General features: G+C 41.0%; 1 protein-coding gene across 1 annotated transcript in view; it reads left to right on the forward strand.

Moving 5' to 3' along the window:
* IRS1 (insulin receptor substrate 1) overlaps positions 1-24484 on the forward strand; it is a 90466-nt gene extending 65982 nt beyond the window's left edge. The window contains exon 2 of the mRNA XM_032788865.2: positions 22998-24484. The gene's annotated coding sequence lies outside the window, so the exon portion shown is untranslated. The remainder of the gene's footprint in view (positions 1-22997) is intronic.
* Positions 24485-25435: the final 951 nt, after the last annotated feature.

Genomic DNA, 25435 nt, shown 5'->3' on the forward strand with positions numbered 1-25435 from the left:
ACTTGTGGTAACCAAGCAGAGATTTACCGCAAGCACTCCAGTCAAAGCTCACTGATATAGATTAAAACAAAAACAAGTTTATTAACCACAAAAGATAGATTTTTAAGTGATTATAAATTATATCAAACTGATCAAAGCAGATTATCTAATAAATAAAAAATGCAAACTAAGCTTAATATACTAAATAGATTGGATATGAATAGCGGTCGGTAGGTACCACCCTATACCGAAAACCTACTGATCGCTATGCCTACCTTCATGCCTCCAGCTTCCATCCTGGGCACACCACACGATCCATTGTCTACAGCCAAGCACTGAGGTACAACCGCATCTGCTCTAACACCTCAGGACCAGACTTCAAAGAGAAACTGCTGAGCTTCAGTTCATCTGCAAATTTGACACCATCAGCTCAGGATTAAACAAAGACTGTGAATGGCTTGCCAACTACAAAACCAGTTTCTCCTCCCTTGGTTTTCACATCTCAACTGCTAGAACAGCGGCTCATCCTCTCTGATTGAACTAACCTCGTTATCTCTAGCTTGCTGCCTGCTTGCATATATATGCCTGCCCCTGGAAATTTCCACTACATGCATCCGACAAAGTGGGTATTCACCCATGAAAGCTCATGCTCCAAAATGTCTGTTAGTCTATAAGGTGCCACAGGATTCTTTGCTGCTTTTAGAGAATGAAGCAGTTATTTATTTTTTTCTCTCTTATCCTCAAGGGTCACTTTATGCCTTTTTCTTATTTATTGCACATCATCCAAGGCCTGCACTGAATATGGAATTATTAATAGCCATACAGACATTTCCGTGGCACTCATCACTGTAGTATCTGAACCTCACAAATATTAATGAATTTATAGTCAGACTCCCCTGTGAGATAGACTATTGTACTCCTGTTACACGCAAGAAACCGAGGCATAGGGAAATAAAAGCTGAAACTTGCAAAAGTTTACTTGAGACATCCAGAGCCTGATTTTTTTTTCAGAACACTTAGCATTTTTATAATATTTCATATGTTCAGAGCACTGTTCAGACATTGACTGAGTAAACCTCACTACCACCTTCTAAGGTAGATGTGAAGTAGTATAATATCTATTTTACAGATGGGGGAACCTGAGACAGAAGGGATAAGTGACGTGTAAGACCAGCAAGAAATCAGTAAAAGACCCAAGATTAGATTTAAGGATCACCTGACTTTGAATACTGTGCTTATACCTGCAGACCACACTGCCTTATTATCAAAACTTCCATGGGCTTAGTGCAGTTATGAGTGCCCAGCCCTTCTGAGAATCGGGTCCCAGGTGTCAAATGGAGAATACAGAAATGATCACCTGTGAAAAATCAGTTAATATATTCTTTCATGTGCAAAATTATAACTTCTTGTTGTACAAATTGTGCAAAATATATGTGGATCTTGACTGAGTACATGAGAGTTACTAACACTAAGCACTGCTAGGTCTTCAGGGAAGGGCAAACTGAGTGCAGATTACTGGAAGTATATGTCAGGAATGCATCAAGAATATTCGTATCAAAAACAATTTTATGGGTTTAAGTGGCATAGATTTATTTTAAGTGCTCCAAATACATCATTTGCTTGTGGGTCTGTGTTTTCTTGACATCAAGATGATCTTTTAATCAGTTAGCTATACTCGCCTCTTTAATGGAGTCACTCTTAGGAGGACTCTAGTTTATGGTCAAATGACTGCTTTATTTTCTTTTATAGGCTAGTCTGAGCTAGTACCTCATCTCTCTGTTGCAGTTTTTTCATGGAGGACTTCTCACTCTCTCCTTTTAATTCTGTATTTACTTGAATTTACATTTTTTCTGCTGGGCAGAACCACTTGTAAGGCACAGTGAGCTCTTTTAACAGAAATGTAATGTGTTGTACTAGATATACTGCATAATGTGGTAATTGGCTGAATGGATGTTTTGTCTACTTCTTGTGTCTCAATTTCTCCCCCCCCCCATTTTTTGGCAACTTTGTGTTTTTTCTGGTTGGTTCTAATCTGTTTTGTGCCGTTTTTTTTCCTGCTTTCCTGGATGTCTGTTCATTCTTCTGTTCTGCCTCCCAGTTGCTTCTCCATTATCATTGTTGATCCTTAGTGTCCTCTTTTTGGACACTAGAGAAAGTGTTCCTTCTACAGTAAGTAAAGCACTTGTTCCTTCAGCACTTCAAGTAGTGCTGTATAGGCTAACCACTTCATTTGGACAGGCAAAACACCAGTGGGACCAGGAAGAATGGTGCTGTAACCTGGCCACTGGACCACAGCAATCTCTGGAGTGGGTATATTTTCCTTTCACAGAGCAAAGAGAAACCCGTGGTTGGCCCATGCCCGCTGACTTAGGCTTGGTCGGTGGGACTATTTCACTGCTGTGTAGACTTCAAGGCTCAGAGTGGAGCCCTGGGATCCTCTTACCCGGCAGGGTCCTAGAGCCAGCCTGATCCCCGGAAGTCTGAACAGGAACATCGCAGCCTGAGCCCCACTAGCCCAAATCAGCTGGCAGTAGGCCAGCTGATGCTTTTTTTTTTGTTTGTTTTTTTTGCCATGTAGACATACCCAATCTCTCTCCACCACAGTCAGGTTCTGCACTCCTCATACATGTTCATCAATAGAAATGGCCACAGCTAAGCAGAATTTTGCAGGCTTAGTTTTATGGTGGACATGCATGAACTGTTATACATACAAAAATCCAGAATGGTCACCACAAGGCTTCTGTAGATGTGTCTGTAGGCACATAGTTCTTCAAGGTGCTGTTAGGAAAACATTTCTGTCTCACTGTAATGCTGTAATGCCTACCAGTTCACTTATCCTTGGACCAATAAGACTTGGTAAGTGTAACTACACTTTTTGTGTTTTTAAAATTCCTCCTAAGTTGTCTAGCATTCATTTTATGTTAGGAAACAATAATATTACTTAATAAAAGTTGTCGTTGATATCTGTGAATTTTGTCTCTCCCTTACACTGGCCCTGGAGATGCTTCATAATAATAAAACTGGTGCTGAGACATCAGTTTTAAACAAGAAGAGTGGGACCTATATATAAACCAGTGAAGAGAATGCGTTCACTTTGTAAACAGCGTATGAATTGTTAGCAGAGTTGCAGAAAGATGGCACAAGTGACCACTGAAAATTAAGCTCTATGATAGTCATATTAAATGCTAGAAAACCTTTTATCTTTGCTATGGTGGTCATACACCATATACAGGAAGCCTCAATGCATCTTTATAAGTTCAGTCAGTGATAATTGTGTGTTCAAACTAGCTATAATTTTGAGGTTGTGTTAATATATCAAGAGGCAGGTAAGTTACCTACTTTTTCCCCCGGAGAGACAGCAGTTCCAATTGTTAGTAGTATTGGTGGGATTGTTCAGCTCCTAACTACGTTAAAAGAAATGAAGCAATATTCTTTTGTAAGAAATTCCTTTTGAGAAATGAATTGCGTCATGAAGACCATGCAAGGTAATGTCTTCCAATTATTGGTAATTTTGCACTTTCAACTCTAAATGGCACTTATTTTGACAGACCACTTAAAACTTAACTGCAGTATTTTAACCATTAAATTGTGTAGTTTTAAAATCGATTAAATAAGATTTTTTTTTTTAAGAAAAGATTTTTGACATCCTTGTGTTATTCTCATTAAAAAAAAAATCAGGATGCAAAATATGTTGAGTTGGTAGTGTATTTAAAAAAAAATGCAGTACACTTTTTTCTATTCCCTATGTTTGGAGATATACAATAGGGTCAGATTTATAGTAGTTCCCAAAATAAATATTTTTATAATGCATTTAAGATTTGTAAAAACCTTTGGCATAAAAATAAAAGATGGGATTTTTCAGAAAGCTCAGCATTTGGCTAACTGCTCTCATTGACGTTAATAGCAATTTTACCAATTTTTACCAATGCTACCATTTTTACTGGGGACAATTAGGACATTGCTAAGTGCTTTTTAAAATCCCACCCAATGTGTCATAATTTAAAAAAAAAAATAAAGGTGACTGGGATGAGGAGTAGTTTACATTGAGTAAGATGATGAAAATAAACACTGATCCAACTTTTGCTCTTCAAAGTTAACATTCAGTTTAAAAGGAAGAGAGTAAAAAGGGATTGTTACTAGCAGGTTACCACTTTGGATTCTCTAGATTGTGGGCCCAGTCCTGGAAGGCACTCAGCATCCCTAACTTCTATCAACTTGAGAGTAGATATCTTGATCTTCTGTGGGAACTAAGGATGCCCAGCATCTCTCATGTCCCTCAGTTTCAGCAAACAGTGCAACTTCTGCAATAACCAGTTACTGCTTTGGCTGTCTTGATCAATTTCTGTGAGAGTGTTAGAGCAACAGCAAACACTTTATGCAATGAATATTGAAACTATTAACATGATGATACACATTTGGTATCAGATATTTGTACTCTATGCTGCAAGTTGTGATTTTTGGGGAAGGAAAAAGAGGATGAGTACCATCACTATTCTTATGTAAGGAACACTAGAGGTGGTCTAAGTTGCCGGGAGTATTAGAGCAGCATTATAAATGGTTTCAAGGTGAGCTGGATGAACCAAATCTAGTCGAAGTCTGAATTCTCTTGCTTCATGGGAGCCTTTATTACCCTTTTTTCCCTCCAGGAAGAAAAGACTATTCCCTTCATTTTGGTTGGAATGGTGCTTTAGTTGAATGCTCAGCCTGGATTATTATTAAAAAAGTCTGTAGAGAGGGCAAAGGGATCCAAAACACGTTATGTTTTTATTAAACGGGGGCAAAAAGCCAACAAGAACTTCACTAAAAATGTAACATTTTTCCACAGGGATACACTCTCTCCTATGGTTCCCATTTTATAAGAAAAAGAAACCTGCAGGCTGCAACTCACTTTCCTGTTACTCAACCCATTGATGGACAATAATTTCTTTTTCAGAATTAGAAAGGTAAAAATGATAAACTAGAAATGCAGTTTTTGAGCTGAGTCAGCTGTGTTCAATCTTCTGTCTGTTGAACTTCCATAATAAAGTAAGAAGAGGTTCCCTGCAGCATCTCTTTCCATTCGCAACCTGATTAATTGCATTTTTTAAAAACATCTTTCTACAACAGCCCAGAAAAATGACTTGTTTTCTGCTCCTTATAGATGAAGCATACACATATGACCTGTAATTGTCATTCCCTCCTATATTGATGTTTGCTGGCTGTCGCCCCCTCACTTTCCTATTGCTAGCCTGTCCTAGCCCCCTCTTGCTGACTGAACTGATTGGTTTGGATTTTGTGTTGATTATTTCACTGAGTAGACAGGCTCTAAGGGTGAATTGAAACTGGTTAATTCTTAAGTGTTCCTTTTGCATTAGTGCTATAGCCATGTTGCTCCCATGATATTAGAGACAAGGTTGGTGATGTAACACCTTTTATTGGGCCAGCTTGTGTTGGTAAATCAGAAGCTTATGAGCTACACAGAGCTGCTCTTTAAGTATGGGAAAGGCCATAGCTAAATACAAAGTTGAACAGATTGTTTAGAATAAGTAGTTCACAGGTTCTATAAGACTGTTCAAGGTGAAGTGACTTGTTAACACCCTCAACAGAAAAAGACAAAAAAGGAAGAGTTAGTGGGATACAAACAGTTGTAATAAGCAGTAAATTCACTGCCTTTATTAAGGGCATATCTACACGTACGGCGCTGCAGCTGCATTGATGCAGCACATCTGGTGAAGATGCTCTATGCTGATGGGAAGAGAGCTCTCCCATCTGCATAATAAAACCACCTCCGCAAGTGGCAGAAGCTATGTCAGCAGAAGAAGCTTGTCCACACCAGTGCTTTTGTCGGTGTAATTTTATGTTGCTCAAGGGGGTGGTGGTTTATTTACATCCCTGAGTGACATAAATTCTGCCGACCTAAGCTGTAAAACCAGGGGTTCTCAAACGGGGGGTTGGGACCCCTCAGGGGGTCGCAAGGTTATTACATAGGAGGTCTCGAGCTGTCAACCTCCACCCCAAATTCCGCTTTGCCTCCAGCATTTATAATGATGTTAAATACATTAAAAAATTATTTTTAATTTATGGGGGGGGGGTCGCACTTAGAGGCTTGCTGTGTGAAAGGGGTCACCAGTACAATAGTTTGAGAGCCACTGGTATAGACACAGCCTTAGACCAGGATTTTTATTGTCTAGCAAAGTTATGAATGTAAGTTCCCAGGCTTGCCTCTTGAAGATGTTGTTTTGTAAATTCCCTTTGAGGATAAAGGCTTAGAAATCAGATAATGGAGTGATTGTTTTGTGAACAGTGTTTGTGGTGCCCCTCTGCCATGTACATTGGCCAAACCAGACAGTCTCTATGCAAAAGAATAAATGGGCACAGATGATATGTCAAGAATCATAACATTCAAAAACCAGTGGGAGAACACTTCAGCCTCCCTGGTCACTCAATTACAGACCTCAAAGTCGCAATTCTGCAACAAAAAAACTTTAAAACCAGACTCCCAATGAGAAACTGCAGAATTGGAATTAATTTTGCAAACTGGACACCATTAAATTAGGCTTGAATAAACACTGGGAGTGGATGGGTCATTGCACAAAGTAAAAACTGTTTCCCCATGCTAATTTTTCCCCTACTGTTACTCTCACCTTCTTGTCAACTCTTTGAAATGGGCCGTCCTGATTATCACTACAAAAGGTTTTTTTTTCTCCTGCTGATAATAGCCCACCTTAATTGATTAGTCTTGTTAAAGTTGGTATGGCAACACCCATTTTTTTCATGTTCTCTGTGTGTGTATATATATCTTCCTACTGTATTTTCCACTGCATGCATCCGATGAAATGGGTTTTAGCCCATGAAAACTTATGCCCCAATAAATTTTAGTCTCTAAGGTGCCACAAGTACTCCCTGTTCTTTTTGCTGATACAGACTAACACGGCTACCACTCTGAAACTTGAAAAATAACAAAAGTCTTGAGATTCACCCTCCCTAGCGGTCTCACTCTGTCTGTAAGGCTGAAGTTAATCAACATTTATTCTTGGCAGTCCCTCCTACCCTCTCTCCTGCATGTTCTGCTTACATATGGCAATGGTTGGCACCCTGCTTCAGAGCAACTCCCCTTCTTAGGTAAAGTCTGTCTCCTTATGCCATACACTCAGAGGGTGTACAAGACAATAGCGGCCCTAGCTGAAACGTCAGTGTACGCCCCCCTCCCCACCCCTATAAGCCTAGGGTGGCAGATTTAGTGCTGCCACCCCTCTGACATGATGGGAGGTGGCGGAGTGAAATTGTGACCTGGTACATGAGATGCAGTGCCACTCATGGAGGGTGACTGGGCTAAATCTGCCACCATAAACAACTGCATAGTTTGCTTTCAGCTAAAGCAGCCCCTGTATGTGCTCAACTGCAAGGCTTCAGTCCCCTACCCAGTCAGTTTTGCCTCACTTGTATAGAAAAAAGGATTGTTCCAGCCAGTCGTTGAGACTTTCAAAGTTGATAGCCCCACACTAATGTCTTGATTGATAGTCAGTGATCCTTCAGTGGGATGTCAAGCCCCTTTCATGGGCAGGTTGGCTATCTGTAATGTACCTTAGTAGGCTTGACTTGCACAGGTTTGCAGTGGTGTCCTAGCTGTGTAGATCCTAGGTATTGGAGAAACAAAGTGGGTGAGGTGGTCCATTTATTGGATCAACTTCTGTTGGTGATAGAGACAAACTTTTAAGCTATGCAGAGCTCTTTTTCAGGTCTTGTCTTTTTCACCAACAGAAGTTGATCGAAAAAAAAATGTTGCCTTACCCACCTTGTTTTTCTTGAACAAGTTGAGACGTGATCAGCACATAATACAAAATAGAGATCATAGTGTAAAAAAAAGAGAGTTCACAATTCGATACAGATCAATTCCACTCTATCACAATGCCCACTGCCCCATTTATCTTCTCTTTCATGTAGCCATCTGCTACTCCATTTTACACCTCATCCTTTGCCTTCTCTTGTACATCTTGCACTCCTTAAATTTCATCCCCCTCCCCCCTCACAACCCTTTTCATCTCATCTTCTACACCATTTCCCTTCCCCTGAAAGGCTAAAACGATAGCTTTCATTTTGTTTAAGACTGTTCTCTGCAGCTTTCTTCACTAGGAAGAAAGGTCTGTTCTTAACTCGAGTTAGCAAACTTGAGGTAAAAATCTTAGTGATTACAAGGTGGCTTGTAGCTCTCACATGGTCAAAGTAAGACCATAGTCTAAGTAACTCAAGTTAAGTACACAGCTTTTTTTAACTTCTGAAGACAAAGTCTGCCAGGCAACATCTACTTGAAAACTGCTCAGCAGAATACCTTCTGATTTGTTAGTGTAGAAGATTAGGCTTCCAGCATATAGGGTAGAGAGAGTCCTGCATTTCCCACTGGCAGAATGAAGAAACTGCATGTGAGATGAAATGGGGGAATTTAGCTGAAAGAGTGAAATAGTAGGAGGGGGAAGAACACTATATGAAGTAAGGAAGAGTTGTTCGTCATCACCACTCCCATAACTGCATTGGTCATTGGGGCGCCATCACTGATGAGCAATCCAACCAATTGTCTCCACTCATGACGATTGTGTGTGAGTGCTTGAGTCTCTGCAAAATCCATTCTTTTCCCCTCTTTTATGTTGCCAATCCCTCTCTTCTTCTGTCTACCTCTTCTTCTCTTCCCCTGTCCCTTGGAGGATGATCTTGTTACATGGCTGTACCACTTCAGTTTGTGCTTTTTCATGGTCGTCAAGAGGTCTTCATATGACCCGCGCATTGGGTGATGATGATGTGGACCTTTTCATTAGTGACATAGTCGAAGTAGGAGAGGCCCAGGATTTTACGGAAGTATCTCATCTCTTCTACCTGTATTTTCCATTCAAGTTCTGTTGTATGGATCCATGTCTCTCACGCATACAGAAAAATGGAGATGACCAGTGCATGCAGCAGTTTGTTTGGATTCCAGGGAGATGTTCTTATTCCTCCAAATGGTTTAGCTTTGCCGCTGAAGTTTGCACAGTTCTTGCCAGTATTTCTACCTTTGATCCTTCATCAATGATGTTTGCCCCCAAATACTTGAACTGTTTCACTTTCTCCAGCTTTCGTCCATTGACAGTGATATGTGAGCTGATCCTATCACGTTTGTTTGTCATTAGCTTGGTTTTCTCTGTACTCCATTTCCATGCCGTATTTTGCGGAGGTTTCATTTAATTGTTTCATGAGGTTGGCAAGTTCATGTTTGCTGCCTGCCAGGCCATCAGCATACCAAAGATTTGAGATTGTTCACGCGCACACACCCCCAATGCTGACTCTGCATATATGATCTTCCAGGGCATCAGTCATTATGCACTCCAAGTAGATGTTGAACAATGTGGGCGAAAGAAGGCAGCCTTGCCAGGCCCCAACAGTGGTGCAAAACCACTCTTCTATTGTACAGTTAACGAGAACTGCACTGCTGGCCTTGGCGTACAGTTGTTTAATGGAAAGAATAAGCTTATGAGCAACATTATACTTCTTCTCGGAGGGCTTCATGCTGTACTCCGTCATACGCCTTCTTGAAGTCAACAAAGACATGGTAGATGTCCTGCTGGTGTTGTAAGTACTTTTCACATAGAACACGAAGGTTGAAAATCTGTTCTGTGGTACTTCTTCCAGTATGAAAGCCAACCTTTTCTGTAGCGATTATATTCTCCGCTTGTGGCTTCAATCTGTTCAGTATGACTTTCAACATCACTTTTCTGGGATGGCTAATTAAGTTCATGGTCCGGTAATTTTGACACAATTGCATGTTGCCTTTCTTTGGCAGAGTGATGATTAGTGACTCCCTCCATGTGGAGGACCACTCACTGGTCTGCCAGATCTTGTTGCAGATCTTGGTGAGTACATTTATTACTATTTCTTCTCCGTTCAGCTGGGATGTTGTTGTCAATACGTGTAGCCTTTCCATTCTTGAATGATTTCACAACTGTCTCCACTTTTTCGTGCAGTATTGGAAAGTCATCCTCCTGTGTTGAATCTGGGCTTCTGGGACACTAGGATCTCCATTTGTCTGGTGGTTGTATAGATCGGAGCAGTAGTTTGTCCACCTATTGGTGATGTCCCTTTCTTCTGTAAGACTGTTCCCTTCTTTGTCTTGAATTGCGTTAGCTTGGGTCCATCTTTCCTTCATCAAATCTTTTACAACCTGGAAGGCTCATTTGCTATTTTTATTATTGATACTCTCTTCAATTTTAGAGCATTGTTTTTCAATCCATATCTCCTTGGCCACCTTCATTCCTTTCTTGATCTTTCTGCTAATCACTCTGTATTTATTAGCTCCCTCACTGCTGTTCTTGTCTCTCTTAAGTTCTCTTCTGTCACACATCTGTAGTATTTCATTTGTGACCTATGGTTTTGTTGTCTTATGGTGTTTCCCAAGGATGTCCATTGCTGCCTTATTCCTTACAGTGTTGAAATTGTTGGTCATTGTTTTTACATCTTCCTTTAGAGCAAGCTGTGGGGCAAATTTTCCGCCAATCATTGCTTGGAATGACTCTGCAATGTTTTGGTCTGAGTCTTTCTAAGTCAGTCTTGGTTCTGGTGAACGGTTTTCCTTAGCCACAGCCAAAAATTTAGCATCACAAGGTTGTGATCACTTCCAATATCAGCACTGGGGAAAACTCCTTGTTTTAGCTCTGTTAATCCCAGAACGAAATTGGTTTTGCACCATGATGTAGTCCATCTGACTGTGATGTAGACCATCAGGTGCATGCCATGTTGATCATCTGGATGCTCCTAATGTGTTTGCAAGAACCAGATTGTTATAGCTGGCAAACTCCAAAAGTCTCTCAATCCTCTCTCATTCGTTACCGCATTACAGAACGGGCCACAATAATCTCGCCAATCTGCCTGTGCGTCAGTACCCTCTTTAGCATTCCAGTCTCCCTCTACAATCAGGATATATTTCTTGTGTACCTTATCAATGATGTCTTGGAGCTGATTGTAAAAATCTTCAATTTGCTCATCATTATAGTCTGTTGTAGGGGCGTAGACTTGTACCACTGTGATATTAAACGGTACTGCCTTTAGACAGAGGGAAATAAGACTGCTGGACGTTGGGTGGCATGCTAATATTGAATTCTTGACATCTTTATGCACAAGAAATCCTATGTTGTTGACATGTTTGTCCTCTTCATAGTAATAGAGTACATAGCCTTCTTCCATTAGTGCCTCTCCAAAATTCTTCCATCTGACCTCAGAGATTACTAGGAGGTGCCAGGTGTATTGTTCCATTTTGTACGTGAGTTCTTTCACCTCCCTATTTGTCTCAATGTCCTTGCATTCCATGTGGCTATGATGGTGATATCTGTTTCACGGATCCTTTTTGTTGGGGTTACACCAGTAGTATACTTGTTGCATCCGCCCTGGTTGGAGAGAGATGGTGTGGGCATTATTAACCCAGGCTGCAACCAATCCGGTATGGACATTGTTGACTTGCTCATCATACAGTGTGTCTTGGGCAAATTCCTAACCTGGCGGAGCCCATCCCTATCCAGGCAGCCCCTTTTTAGTTGCCTCTTACGACATGCATGGAGGAGCAGTGAGCCTATTCTGTCTCTGGACCCACAGGGGGAGATAGGAAGAGTAAAGAGAGGAAAAGCAAGGGATGGGGAAGAAATTTTAAAAAAATTAAATTCCTTCTCCCCCATAATTAGTCCTGCCTTGTCTGTGAAAGTCTGGAGAGAGATTCTTCCCACCAAATGAAAAGAGTCTTGAAGCTGGGAAGAGCTTGATTTCTGCATATCTATTATAGGGATGGGGAGAAGACAAAGAAAAATGTAGGGTTTGGAATAAAATGAACCTCTTCACACAATTCCCAGTTTGAAACGCTATCTGTATTGAATAGGGGTCTTGAGTGTTTTTCCTTTCCAAACCTCCAAGGTAGCTGCCTGACCAAGAGCTTAGCAGTTGCAGAGCAGACTGTCCATGTTCAGCAGAGATGCATTTGTCCAGGTCTTGCAGATCAGGATTCTGAATTAAGGGTAGTAAAAAACTGACAGCAGTCTGAAAAATCCAGGCTGTACATTAGACAGGCACTATTTTGCGTAGATTAACCTCATCCAAAGTGTGTGTGGGTTTTTTCCTGCCTACAATACAGGAAGATAGAATGGTAGCCCGGTTTATTGTTACGGTAATCAGTATTCTAGCACCACCCCATAATTGACAGTTCTTCAGTCTATCCGGGAATATTGTCATGTGTGGTGACCCGCTTCTCCCCCCAAAACAAACAAACAAACAAACAAAACAGTTGTTAAATTGATACAGTAAGGGGGTGTTTTTTTTGTTTTTGTTTTGTTTTTTAAATTTCCTTGTTGCTACCTTTGTGAAGGAGGGGAGAGACATTCCTACCTTAATCACCTTCTAGCTGTTGCCCCCCATTTCTGTCTATGCTTTTCTAGTTGTTCCCCCATTTCTGTCTGTGCTTTTTTTATTGTATTAACGTTCAGTTGAAATTACAATGTAATGTCACAGTATACCAAGTAGATCCAGTATTACTGGAGATGCATTTTGCCCTATTTGCCTGGCATGTTAAGCAGCAGTGAACTACTTGCATCTATTTACTGAACTGAGAACAGTTTCAGCTGAATCAAATTATTGTGAAGAAAAGTACGTACTTGCATTTCTTCTTTTAAACAGGATAATCATGTAGTTTGCATGGGACTGTTTTACGTATGCCTTGTACAGCACCAAACACAGTGTTGGCACCCAATAAATCAGAATAAGAAATTTAAATGGAAGGCTGGAATGTTTCTTTTGTTTTAACATAGCCCTATTTTTCATTTTCATAGCTAGGAGATATTTCAGTCTTGTGTTTTTCAATGAAAATTGCTTGGGGAGGAAAGAATGAGGATGATAAATTGAATACTTTTTAAGCACACTTCTCTTGTATGCATGAGGTTTCAGTTGACTTCAGGAAAAAAAAATTCTTTTTGTCTAGACTATTTACTGTTTTAGGATAGTTAAAGACTTAAATGCCCCCCCCCCCCTTTTATTAACCCCAAAGGGAAATAAGTGAACTTCAGAAAGTCTTCAGTTGCTTTCTCCAGGAGATGTAAATCATATGTTTCTAATATGAAATCTTAAAATAGACTTTAATAGTATTGGGAACTACAGTTGAGCTGTCTTGTATCCAGTCTGGCCTAAAAATCCAGTGAAAAGAAAAGTTCTGCCAACTGGATCATACATGAGTGTTAACTGTATCTTTTAAGAGATGATGAGCAAAGATCATTTGTCAAACATACCATGTAGTAACTTTTAAAGATGCTTGTTTGTTTCAGTACATTTTTCTTGCATTACCAACTTCTTCCATAAAGTTAACCACAAACCATATTATTGGGGACTCAGCTACAGCTTGTGGTGAGTAGGAAATAGATTAAACACAGGTTTTCCCTTTTGTTAAGCTGCCAGCAATGTCAGTAATGTTAATGATCCTTACCTCAGCTTGCTCCAGTCCTAGCACCATCTATTAGAACATTTGTCTTTTGTGTGCTGTTTTGTATGTTGTTAAGGAAACACTGGTGCTTGTTGATAAGAAACAATAGGACACCCAGATGATGACTTAAATCTATATCAGGCGCTTTCCCCATTGAAACAATTTAAATAATGTTTTCGTCTTAGTATACTGGGGAGAGGACAAATAAAATGCTCTTACTGTTTTGAGAGAAAAACTTTAAATACTTAAAAGAAACATTTTGAGTCCTTTTTCATTTAGTAAAATTTTAGGAAATATGAAATGTATTTTTAAATGTACTACCAATGGATTGCAAACTAAAATTTGTTATGTTCTGTTTAGGCTGTTTTGAGTCTGTAAATCAAGTGTTGAACACGTGCTACTAGAATCATAGTATATTATCCCTGCTGTTTCACAGTTGTAGAAAATTTCACGTAAAATATGTGGCATAAACTCTGGACAGCAAGTTCAGTACTTAAAATTAGAACATGATGCAAAAACACCATAATAAAAGAATAATTGCTGCATTTGCCATCGAATAATTTTAAAGGAGACACCACAACTTTTGCCATTGAAAAGCATACTACTCGTCATGTAACGTCTGTCAGCATGAGTCCAGGTTGCACAGTCTAACGCATGCAAATTAGTGAAGCAGATTTATCTTTGTCAGGACAGGCAATATAATTGGGCATTACTTAATTTACGGTTTAATTCAGGAACCTTGTATAAAATATATATGTATAAAATGATATACAGTTCCATATTTAATTGTGCCATGTATATCCGAGTCATAACTTTAATGAAAAATTCCCTCTCCTTTTCGGTTTTCTGCATTTGCACCTGAAGTATTGTGTTAAATCTCAGTATGGTCATTAGTGAGATCATATATTCCTAATGCTCTGGTACTCACTTAACTTGAGAGATTTATTCAGAAATCTGTTTTGCAGTTTAATTTACTGGACAAAACAATGAAGTCAAAATTTAATTTTGGTCCCAAATGGCCAAAATTGAGAGAGGACTGGATTTTTATTTGACAAAGATGAAAACTAGGGAATAATAAACAGCCTGTTCAAGAAGAGGTAGTATATAGCTGTTAAGTTTTTGTATTTCAACATCGAGTATGAGTATGAAATCCTGGACTAGAGTAATTTAATGTACAAATTAAACCTCTTAATGTTTAGGCTGCTGGGATAATCTGTAGATCATTTTGTAATAAACTGTCCCTAACTATATTCTGTTTTGATTGTATTTTCATCTTTCACAGATGAGGATCCACTGTTACTGATATTTTCTGAGGAAAACGCCAAAATTTTATTTCAAATTGCTGGGTAACAGTTTGGGTCAATAATTTGGCCATCTTAATATCAGTTTGGCCCCCAGGCTGTACTTGCCTTTTGGGGACTCTTTCTCCATGACTCTGCTTCTGCAGCCGAGGCTCTGAAGTGGCAGGTTTCATACAGAAAGCTAGGTTGGAAAGCCAAAGGCACAAGGAAAGGTCTGCATCTCATGTTTTAGACAGCCCTCACTCAAGTGTCCTATGGGGCAATTTAGCTTCCTCTGTGCACAGAATGCAGTTTCTCCCTCACATTCCAATCTGGGCAGGGTCACCTCCTAGCAAAAAAGCTGCAAGCAGGACTGATAAAGCTGACTCTAGTGACAGGTGTCTCTCTCACTATCTTCTTGTGAGTCATAATGCCATAATGAAATGAGCCTCAACTTAGACAATAAACACAACTTCTTTGAGGGTCCTAATCACCTGAAATATTTCTAGAGTAATCCCTGAGCCCAATTTCACTTCACTCTTTCAGTCAGGAGCAAGGAGCCAAACACCACAGGGGAAGGAAATATTATTTTATTAATAAAAATTCCTCCTCAGGGGAGGAAGAGTCACTATCTGAATCAGAATGAGAGGATCAAAAAGAACAACCTCCCCCCCACCCCTCCCCCAACAACAACATAATAAAACAAAACACAGAAGAGAGAGCATTTTGATACTGTGGCCAAGGTCTGTGGCTCTTCGATAAATATTTATATCCCCTCTCATGCTCTGTGGGGAGATATCATAAGAAACTAATAGGGTTTTCTAACCATTCCTAAGACTAGGAAAAAGAGGTTAATGTCCTTTGCTGTGTCACCATGGTCCTCCATCTGGGCTATTGTACCTAGCTTCTGCTGCACGTCACTCTGCCATTCCAACCAGGCTTTAATGCTCAGCTGCCATTGTGGATCATCATCAAAGCTCTGTGTCTGTCACGGAAGTTAAGGATTCCATGACCTCTGTGACTTCTGGTGTGGCTGGCTCTGGGGCTGCCAGAGCAGATCAGGCAGTCCCGGGCCAGTCGACCTGGCTGCGGTTGGGGCAGTTTGGATGTTTGAGGGAGTTGAGGGCTGGGAGTTGGTGTGCGAGAGCAGACCCTCTCTGGAAGTGGCTCACATATCCCTGCAGCTCCAAGGTGGAGGGGCGAGAGAGCTCTGCATGCTGCTCCTGCCTGAAGACACCACCCTGCAGCTCCCATTGGCTGCAGTACCCGGCCAATGGGAGCTGGAGCTCGTGGCGGGGCAGCACACGGAGCCTCCCTGGGCTTTTCTCCCCTTAAGAGTTGCAGGGACATGCTGGCCACTTCCAGGGAGCTGTGCGGAGCCTGGTAGGGAGCCTGACGGGCTGCCCCCTGTCGCCCCCACACAACACCAGCAGGGGTCCCAGGCGGCGCACCATTCCTGCGTACCCTCTTCCCCCCCCCCCCAACACCAGCGGGGGTCTCAGGCAACCGCCCTGCAACTCCCTGGTCTAAGTTTTAGTTAGGGGTATATAACACAAGTCATGGACAGGTCATTGACTGTGAATCTTTGTTTACTGCCCATGACCTGTCCATGACTTTTACTAAAAATACCCGTGACTAAAACATAGTCTTAATCATCATACCCCATCACCTTCTACATCACATTCCCCCCGAAGCTGCATGTGGAAGGATGAGAGTGGCCCAAGATGCAGAACAACAAATGTCAAGAGGCCTCTTGTCCCACCACTTATTACTTTATAATCCTCTTGCCTTCATTTTAAAATATACAGTTGTTTGCATGTAGCAGTCAAAGTCCAACCTGGTGACACTACAGAAGATGGACAAGGTTATCTTTCCTGGTGGCTAAAGACTCAGCATTTCGACCTGAAGGTTATTTTTACCTGAAAGAGTGGGCTCCTCACTCAGGAGGATTTACGTGGAAATGTCTGACAATCTATAATCCCCATATGCCTTGCGTGAGCTGTTCTAACGTTGGATAGTACTGCATGTGTAGTGCCTCTCAAAACTAAAGATTTCACAGCCTAAGAGCTTCTCTCTAGAAAATGTCTTTTGACAACCACTTTCTCTGTGCTCACACTAGGTATGCCATATAGCTCTCTCACTCTGAATACTGGGATACAACTCTGTTTCTTGTAAGCATGAGTGTCTTTGATCATTGAGAGTGAATTCCTATAAAATTGGCTTCCTCCTTTCTTGTTATATCAGTGGAAAATGTTATGGAAGGCAAGAAACAAGATGGTCATGGAGTTATCAGAAATGTCAAGTTATAATCCGGGCACCTGCCAAACACAATGCAAAGGAGTACAGATCATATGGCAAGTTGAAATAGTCCCTGAAGTACAATAGGAGAAAATACCATTTTGCATTGGTGGTTGGAACAAGTTTGGAGTGAAAGGAGTTAAAGTGATGATGGATATTTTCAGAGCAATCTTCATGACTCTCTGCCAGCTGTGTCTTGAGTAGACCTCTCCACCCCCAAGTAACCCCCCTCCTCCCCCGATTGGTGCCAGGCTCTTTAAATTTGGGAACTAATAGGTCAGGGGTCGGCAACCTTTCAGAAGCGGTGTGTCGAGTCTTCATTTATTCACTTTCATTTAAGATTTCATGTGCCGGTAATACATTTTAATGTTTTTTAGAAGGTCTCTCTCTATAAGCCTATATATTATATAACTAAACTAGTGTTGTATTGTAAAATAAACAAGGTTTTCAAAATTTTTTAAGAAGCTTCATTATGAAAATTAAAATGTTGATTTAACGCGCTGCTCGCTCAGTCCCGCTGCTGGTCTAGGGGTTCTTTCACTCTAGGCCGGCAGCCGGGCTGGGCGGGCCTGTGGCCGGGACCCCGGCTGGCAAAAGGGTCCGTCAGCCAGAACCGCAGACCAGCAGCGGCTAGTCGGGCTGGTGGGCCAGGACCAGAGGCTGAGGAGTCAGGGTTGGGGATTGGGTATGTGTGGGGGTGCCAGAGTTCAGGGCTAGGGTTTGGGGTTTGGGGGTGGGAATGAAGGGTCAAACAGAGGGCTGGTTAGTAGAGTAAGGTACAGGGCTCAAAGGCAGGGCCTGGGGGGTGCGGCCTCAGAGGCAGAGGGCGTGTGTATGTGTGGGGGTCAGGGCTAGGGGAGAGTGCTGGGTTGACTGCCCCCCATAAATAACTCCTCAAACCCGAGCTGCTCCTTATCACCTGAGTACCGCCTCTGGGCCACCACCCCCTATCTAAAGCCTCACCTGTTCCTTTCCCAGACTGGACTCTACACTCCTACTTGTCCCCTGATGCCCACGGCCTCTTATCCACAACCCCTTTCCCCAGTCCAACCCACGACTCCATGCCTATGCAACCACTCCCTGCCTCCTGACAGGACCCCCAGAACTCCCAACTCATACAACCCCCCAACTCCTTGTCTCCTGACCACCCCCTCCAGAGACTCCCCCACCCTAACTTCCCCCCACAGGACCCTCCTTGCTCCTGGTCCCCTGACTGCCCTGACCCCTATCCAACCCACCCTACTCCCTGTCCCCTAACTGCCCCCACCCCTTATCCAGCCCCCCCAGCCCTGGGCCCCTTACCATGAGGCTCCACACAGAGCTAGATACGGTGCTCCGTGGGAGCACACAGCCCGCCCGCCCCCCCCCGGTTGAGCGGGGAGCATGTCTGCCCCCCTCCAGAGCCAAACGCTGCCCTGCAGGAGCACGCAGTCCCGACCCCCAGAGCACTGTGCGTGGCGGCAGGGCTCCCGGGGAGGGGAGAAGGCAGGGGAGGGGCAAGCAGCTTGCTGCACTCGGCCCTGGAGCACGGACCCCACGGTTTGCCATGCCAGGAGAGTGGGGCCATTTGCCCACCCCGTGTGCACGGCTATGCTTCTGCTCCTTGCCCCCGCGGGAGAAGTGGAGGCAGAAGAGAGCGCGCCGGGCTGGGCAGGATTTTTAGTGGCATGCGTGCCATAGGTTGCCGACCCCTGTAATAGGTATTTACCATTGGTCAAAATTAAGTTCCTAAACATTATCCAGAGCGGGGGGATTCTGAGCTATGGAAGAATCAAATGCACAGTTTTGTCTTAAGCCAACTATGGAAATGGCAGGACATGAAGGCAATCCTCCATCATTTATTACAGATTGGAGTAATACAACCCATTACCTGGCAGAGGGAACTCAGAGGCAATTCCTCATCCTATTATATTTCTAGACTGGGGAGAATTGGGGACAGAGGACTGGGCTCCTGCCTAAACATCTGAATAAGTGTCTACAGGAGCCTATGATCAAGAATGGGATGTTCTCAAGTCTACTTGACAACTGTCTACAGAGAGCTTTTCTGTCTTCCATGGATCTGAAGGAGACTTGTCTTCATATTCTCCTTGTATGATCTTACAGATAATAATCTTTCTTGGCACATGGATGCCATCTTTTTCCACTCTGATCATTAGTGTTTGGTCTGGCAAAGTGCTTCAGGATCTCTTCCAGGATCATGGTAGTTATAATAATTAATAAAGAAACAGGAAATGATCTCATATCACTTCCTGGACAGTTCTGTTAATCAGGGCTCTGTGTTTAGAGAAATCAGATACAGAATGATAGTTTCTGAAGCATCTTAGGATATAATAGGTACTGTAAGGTACAAAGTCTTGTCTTGGAGGAATGTTAAACAAAAATGGAGGCACCCATGAAAAAAAAACAAATTGTGCCTTAACAAAAGTCCAGTCCCTGTTGAAGCCTATTGGGAATACTGATTTCATGCACAGATAAGCTTCCCTGACAAGAACTCATGTGAGAGAAATCCATTAATTTCTGTTCATCCTGTCAGTATTTCACTCTGTCCTGTCCATTGGCTGAGGTGAAGGTCCCATGGTTTTGTTTGTTCCTTCAGAGGAACACTGGAAATCCTATTTAAAAAAGAAAAATCAACCTAGCATAATATCGCCTGATGCCGCTGTCTGAGAGATCTATCACAAGGGCCAGTCCTCCATCCAGGGCCAGAGAGGCTCATCCTAACTGTCTTGTGTTTTGAAAGAGGTGACAAAAACAAAAATTGACACAGGTTATTAGCAGTAATAGCCCCTAGAAAGAAGTCTATAAAATGAACTTAAGTCCAGGGGCTAAATGTGATGTTAGAGTCGGTTAGAGGTAGCGTGGAGTTCATCCAGGAGGACCTTTTAAATGGGACACATAAGTGTCCAAGTTAAAAGATCTGTTCACTACATTATGTTCTTATGTTAAATAAAAGGAGGTTTTCTGCCCATCCCAATGTTAAGTGGCTCTCTACGAAGGCTACTCGGATTTCACCCTACAAGATTGTAGAGCACAATTTTCAATTGTGGTTCTTACGGTGCTAACTTGATTGAACTCCTGTGAGAAGTGTTTTTATATTCCTTGTCTATCAAAGTACTCTTCTCAATAACTGCTACTTCAACCAGGTGTGTCTCTGATGTTGTAAAAAGCACCAAAGAGTCCTTTGGCACCTTATAGACTAACAGACATATTGGAGCATAAGCTTTTGTGGGTGACTACCCACTTCGTCAGATGACGTGCGTCAGACACCCACGAAAGCTTATGCTCCAATACGTCTGTTAGTCTGTAAGGTGCCACAGGTCTCTTTGTTGCTTTTACGGATTTAGACTAACACGGCTACCCCTCTAATCTCTAATGTTGGGAGCTCTTTCTGATGAGACCCAGTATTGTCCATTTAATTCAGACAAGGGCATCCTCACAAGATGAGAATCATTCCCACACTAAATTCAGTTATTTTGTCACAGAAGTCAAGAAATACTGTTAAGTTTTTAAGTCTTAGTGGTGAAGCACTTCATAAGTTTCTAATTTATGTACACACACACTCCACAGATCTAAGGTCCTATTTATGCTATATAGTTATGGCGATATTACAGTGACCTTGAGGAAGCAGGTCTGCTTTCAGTATGGATGTTATCTTTGTTTTTGTTGTGTGTGGAATCAGTCAGACCATGCACTACAGTTGTGTAATTATAGTATGGGTTATCAGCTGTCCTTGCTCCAAACTATTTTACAAGGAAACTGAAGTTGCTTATATGACTTCACAGTAGTGTGTCAAGAGAATTTTCAGGAAATCTATACAAGAGTATCATATCCTGTTGTAACCTTGCAGATGTAGAAGGTGTAGTAATAGATCTGAAACTGACCCATGTTACTACTACAAGTATCCTTTTCATGGTGCTTTTCTAAGGAACTACTGAGAGCCAGCTTACATTTATTGAAAGCGTGCTGCAGTTACTGCTTCATATATTTTTGACCAGTCATCCTGAGTCACAGAAATTCCTAGATACACAACCTTCTCCAGCCTTCACCCTGTTTCACTTTCCCAACGGTTTTGGTAGCTTATGCACCTAGTTTTCCATAATTACTATTTTCTTCAGAACTGCTGAAGTTTCTGAATGGTTTCACTAGATAATATTTCCCTGTCTCCAGTAAATGCTTTTTCTCTTGTATTAGTTTCTGTGTACAGAAGACTGGAGAGTAACACCCAGAGATTGCACCAGGTTTATTTACAAAAGAGTCGTGATGGTACTGGTTGTGTTGACGGAAGGAAGAGAGGATTTTTATAAGTAATGCATGACAGATTTGGGAGTTGAGGTAGATTACAGAAACATTAGATAATAGATATGATATATTGCTTTGATGCTGAAAATTGTTTTTATTTATTGAAAATATCTCAAAACAACAAGCTTGACATAAGTAGAAAAACTGTACATTTCCCTCCCTGTTTCTTCCACTGTGCAGGTTGGAGCATGTGACCATACTACTGAGTGCAGTTTGTTCTTGCACTAAATTCATTCAGCCATGCTGGATTAGAGCCAGATATGAAATGAAAAGCAAATCATGCACATTTCACTACTTCCCAGTTTAAATTAGGCAATTTCTTTCTTTGTCACTCCTCCTTTAATAAAATGTGGCATTACTGTCTATTTATAGGTCCAACATAGTTGAAAGCTGTGAAGCTATGTTAAGCTGTATATAGATATTCTGGTAGGAACATTCCAGTAGATTGCAATATGAGTTCAGGAGAAAGTTGAAAGTAAATGAGAGATCTGTGAGAGAATTCTCCAGGGAGGTTTCACAGCATACCGCACATCATTTGCAAGGATAGATTTTCCTTTCACTTGGAGGACCACGCAAACTAAGTTCTGTTTCTTGGGAAATGAGAAAGTATAGGACAGGAGGCCTTTTCAGTTTTGACTTGTGTCCCTATGGGAAGTCTTTATTTGCAGGGGGGAAATATACTGTTACTCTATCTTTTTAGGATGTAGTATATGTTATGAAAAAATACACATTAAATAAAATCTGAATCTTAGCTTATAAATTCTATTTAGCCCAGAAGTAAAACAGAAAGTAGTGGTGTCATGGAGTGTTTTTCACTAGTGGGTGGGTCACTTTGTCAAAGTCCTAGTTTTAATGATGTCATAACCCCCCTACTGAGAGTAGGCTCAGAAGCAGAATTATGGCTGCAACATCCTGTGAGGATTGCCTATATGATGCATTAGTCCGCATCAGTGGGATGTAAATTCTACTCTAGTAGTCCTGATGCTCTAAGGAACTTCTAGTGCATGCCACTAGGGTCAACATGGGCCAGTTGATGCATGACATGCTGGGTTATACTAGAATTTATACCCTAGTAGTACAGACTAACACACCGTGTGGATGAGGCATCGATATTCTGTCATTGATATGAACTACATTTTTAAAAAGATGTCAGTGGATATCACCAATATGTCCTGACTTCTGGCTCCATGGGAATATTCAAAATTTACATTTTTATAGCTTTTTATAACTTACTAATGGTCAGTGGTGGGCATGTTGAGTGATGCATGGCACCTTCTCATACAAGAAATTGTGCACATGGATAGGCTGGAAAGTGGGGTCAGAAATGTAACCAAAAACTTCCTTGCAGAGAGTACAAAACACCCCAGAAGTATAATGGTCCGGACTTTTTTCTTTGATATAGAAATTGGTGTCAAGGAATCTGATCAGTATAAACACTTTTTTAATTGTTTTCTTTTTTCCACATGTGACTCACTCAAATACATTTAAAATATATTTCTAGTTTTCAACATCTTTGATACTTCAGTAATTATTACATGTTTTAGTACTGTTTATGTGTGTTACTCTTTTCTAAGGTGCTAAAGACTGAAGTTTGAATGGCACATGTCATTTTTGTTGTTCAAAGTAGTAATTATAAGCAATGTGTTTACCAGCCTAAGATGGTTACTTTTTTTCTCTTTCAATTTCAGAATGATGACCTATACAACCTCAGCAAATCCTTCTTTTAATTCATGGGTATCCAGACTATAAATGTTACATGAATCACAACTAGGACCTCACATCCTCCTCCTCGTCATAGATGGGTACGATGCATCCAGTTCAGTTTGTTTACTTTACTTTACACAAACCTCAGGAGTTAGTTGACTCAACTGCACATTCTATGTTGTGCCAAGCAAAAGCACTGTGACACCTGGACAATGAGTCTCTATTACTTCATCCTCTACCATAAGAACTTAGCTGGACGCAATGAACTGATGTGCCCACCACTATGTCATGGTGAGAATGGGTATTGTACTAGCACATTTACGTGATACATTACATTTCATTTGCTGCTGAAAACCTGTATGACAAATCATCATTGTAAATTATTACATACAAAACTGTTAATGTTGGTTGAAGAGTATTAAATATTTAACATAGGTTTTGATTTATACATGTACTTTTTTTAATTAAAATGTAACTTTTCCTACAGCACATCTTTTTTTGATGTGGAACTGAGGTATACTATATTCTGTTGTAAACAGAGTGGGGAACCTGCTTAAAACAAGGCTAATAAGAATAGAGTAGGGTACTATTCTTGTTTTAAGATTGTAATTCAGAAAATAATATAATATGAATCATTGGCCCCTGGGCCTTGATTGTACAGTCATATTTACTGATACTATCAGTTGTAAGATAACCCTGATGTTGAGTTAAATTCTTTCCAAAAGAAAAAATAATAATTTTATACTCCTCTTGTAAAATAGGCTGTATTAACTCAAATGAAGATAAACTTACTGTAGATGGTATTTACAAGTGTCAACTTGAACTCATCTGTTGCACAGAAACTTACAAAAAGCAGAAAAAAGAAATCAAAGTCTTCCATTGTATATATTGTTAGGAGAAAAAAGGAAAAAAAAAAAGAACCATGGGTGAAGTCTTCAAATCAAAACTCTTCCTGGAATGAAAAATGTGGGTGTTTGTAAATTCTGGAAATCTTTCTATACATAATAAACTAGATACTGTTTTATCTGCTTATTTTTTTCCTGGTAAATTGTCTCAATTGTCTACCCATGCACTCAGACATTCTATTGACATTTTCTTTTTGTGCTACCATGAATGGTGGCAGGTTACCGTAGACCTTGCTACTTCTGAGTTCAAATTTCAAGCATAATTAGGTAATACACTGTATTAATATGCAGCACATGTCTCTGTGTTACTTCACTCATACTCTTTTCATGTTTCCAGGAAATTATCGCTCCTCCTCATTCCACTGAAGTCAGTGAAAAAATTCACACAGGCTTTATTGGAAGCAGTGTCTGGACTTCTGTGTTTAGTTTAAAAAAAGTGGCCTAGACAATTTTTTGGAGTTCACTGTGTGCGAAAGAGGCAGTGGGGCAGTGCTGCTTCTGTGGCACTATTCTGTGCCCTTCTCTGATTCGGAGGATTTCCATGAATAGCACCTGCAGGGCTTCACTATTTTGATGTGGGGTAGAGCAACAGAGGTCAGGCTCTGCTTCTGGATTCCCATGTGAAAAGATGGTCAAGCAATAATATAACTTGAAGCTGTAGTGGTTCGTCCTATGTCCTTTCTGTTGCTTATGTTAAGCAGCTCTAGACCACTGTCAGTTCAGGAGCTGCATTCCCAAGGAGAGACAGGCCATTGGAACAGTACCTATGTCTGCAGTATGGCCCTTGAGCCGCAGGGGATGGGTTTCTTTTCTCATCCTCCTTCAAGATAGGCAGAGTTAGAGTGTGCTGCCTTTGAAATTCTTGCCTTTGCCCACAGAAAGCCTCTCTCCAAAGAAGTTGATGCCAGAAGAAGGCACGAACCTTTTTCTTTACCCCTCTCCTATAGAAAACACCAATCTAGTCCCACGGATTTGGTCCATTATTCTTGAAGGACATTGACATGGTTTTTACTAAAGAAACATTAATGGCTACATCATAAACCACATAAAGTCAAACCAACACTTATAAACCTATGTTACCTTTCTTCATTTGCATTGCACCTTGGAATCCTTCAGCTTTTCTTTACAGATTTAAATTGCAATTAAAACTTGGATGTGTTTTAAAGTAAATGTCTGGCACACAACTTTGTCTGTTTTAACAAATTATTATAATATGAGTATTCACTGCATTTCATTCAATTGCTGAATATTGGCCAGTGCTGCTGTTAAATTAACCTTGATGCCTGAGTATTTCATGGCCAAAGCACTCTGCATTGTTTTGGATAATTTGCATGTTCTAGCAATTACTCAAATAAATAGGTTGTAGCTACCGTAAGCTACAATGAATTGTTTTTTTTTTAAAATGAAGTATTGAATATCCTTTCTATTGCATATATCTATGAACAAAACTTGTGTAAGGGTATTGACTTTTTATTCAATTTAATTTAAAAATCAGTGTTTGCCATCATGTTGGGTGG

Source organism: Chelonoidis abingdonii, chromosome 8, assembly GCF_003597395.2.
Source record: "Chelonoidis abingdonii isolate Lonesome George chromosome 8, CheloAbing_2.0, whole genome shotgun sequence".
Taxonomy (NCBI): Eukaryota; Metazoa; Chordata; order Testudines; family Testudinidae; genus Chelonoidis; species Chelonoidis abingdonii.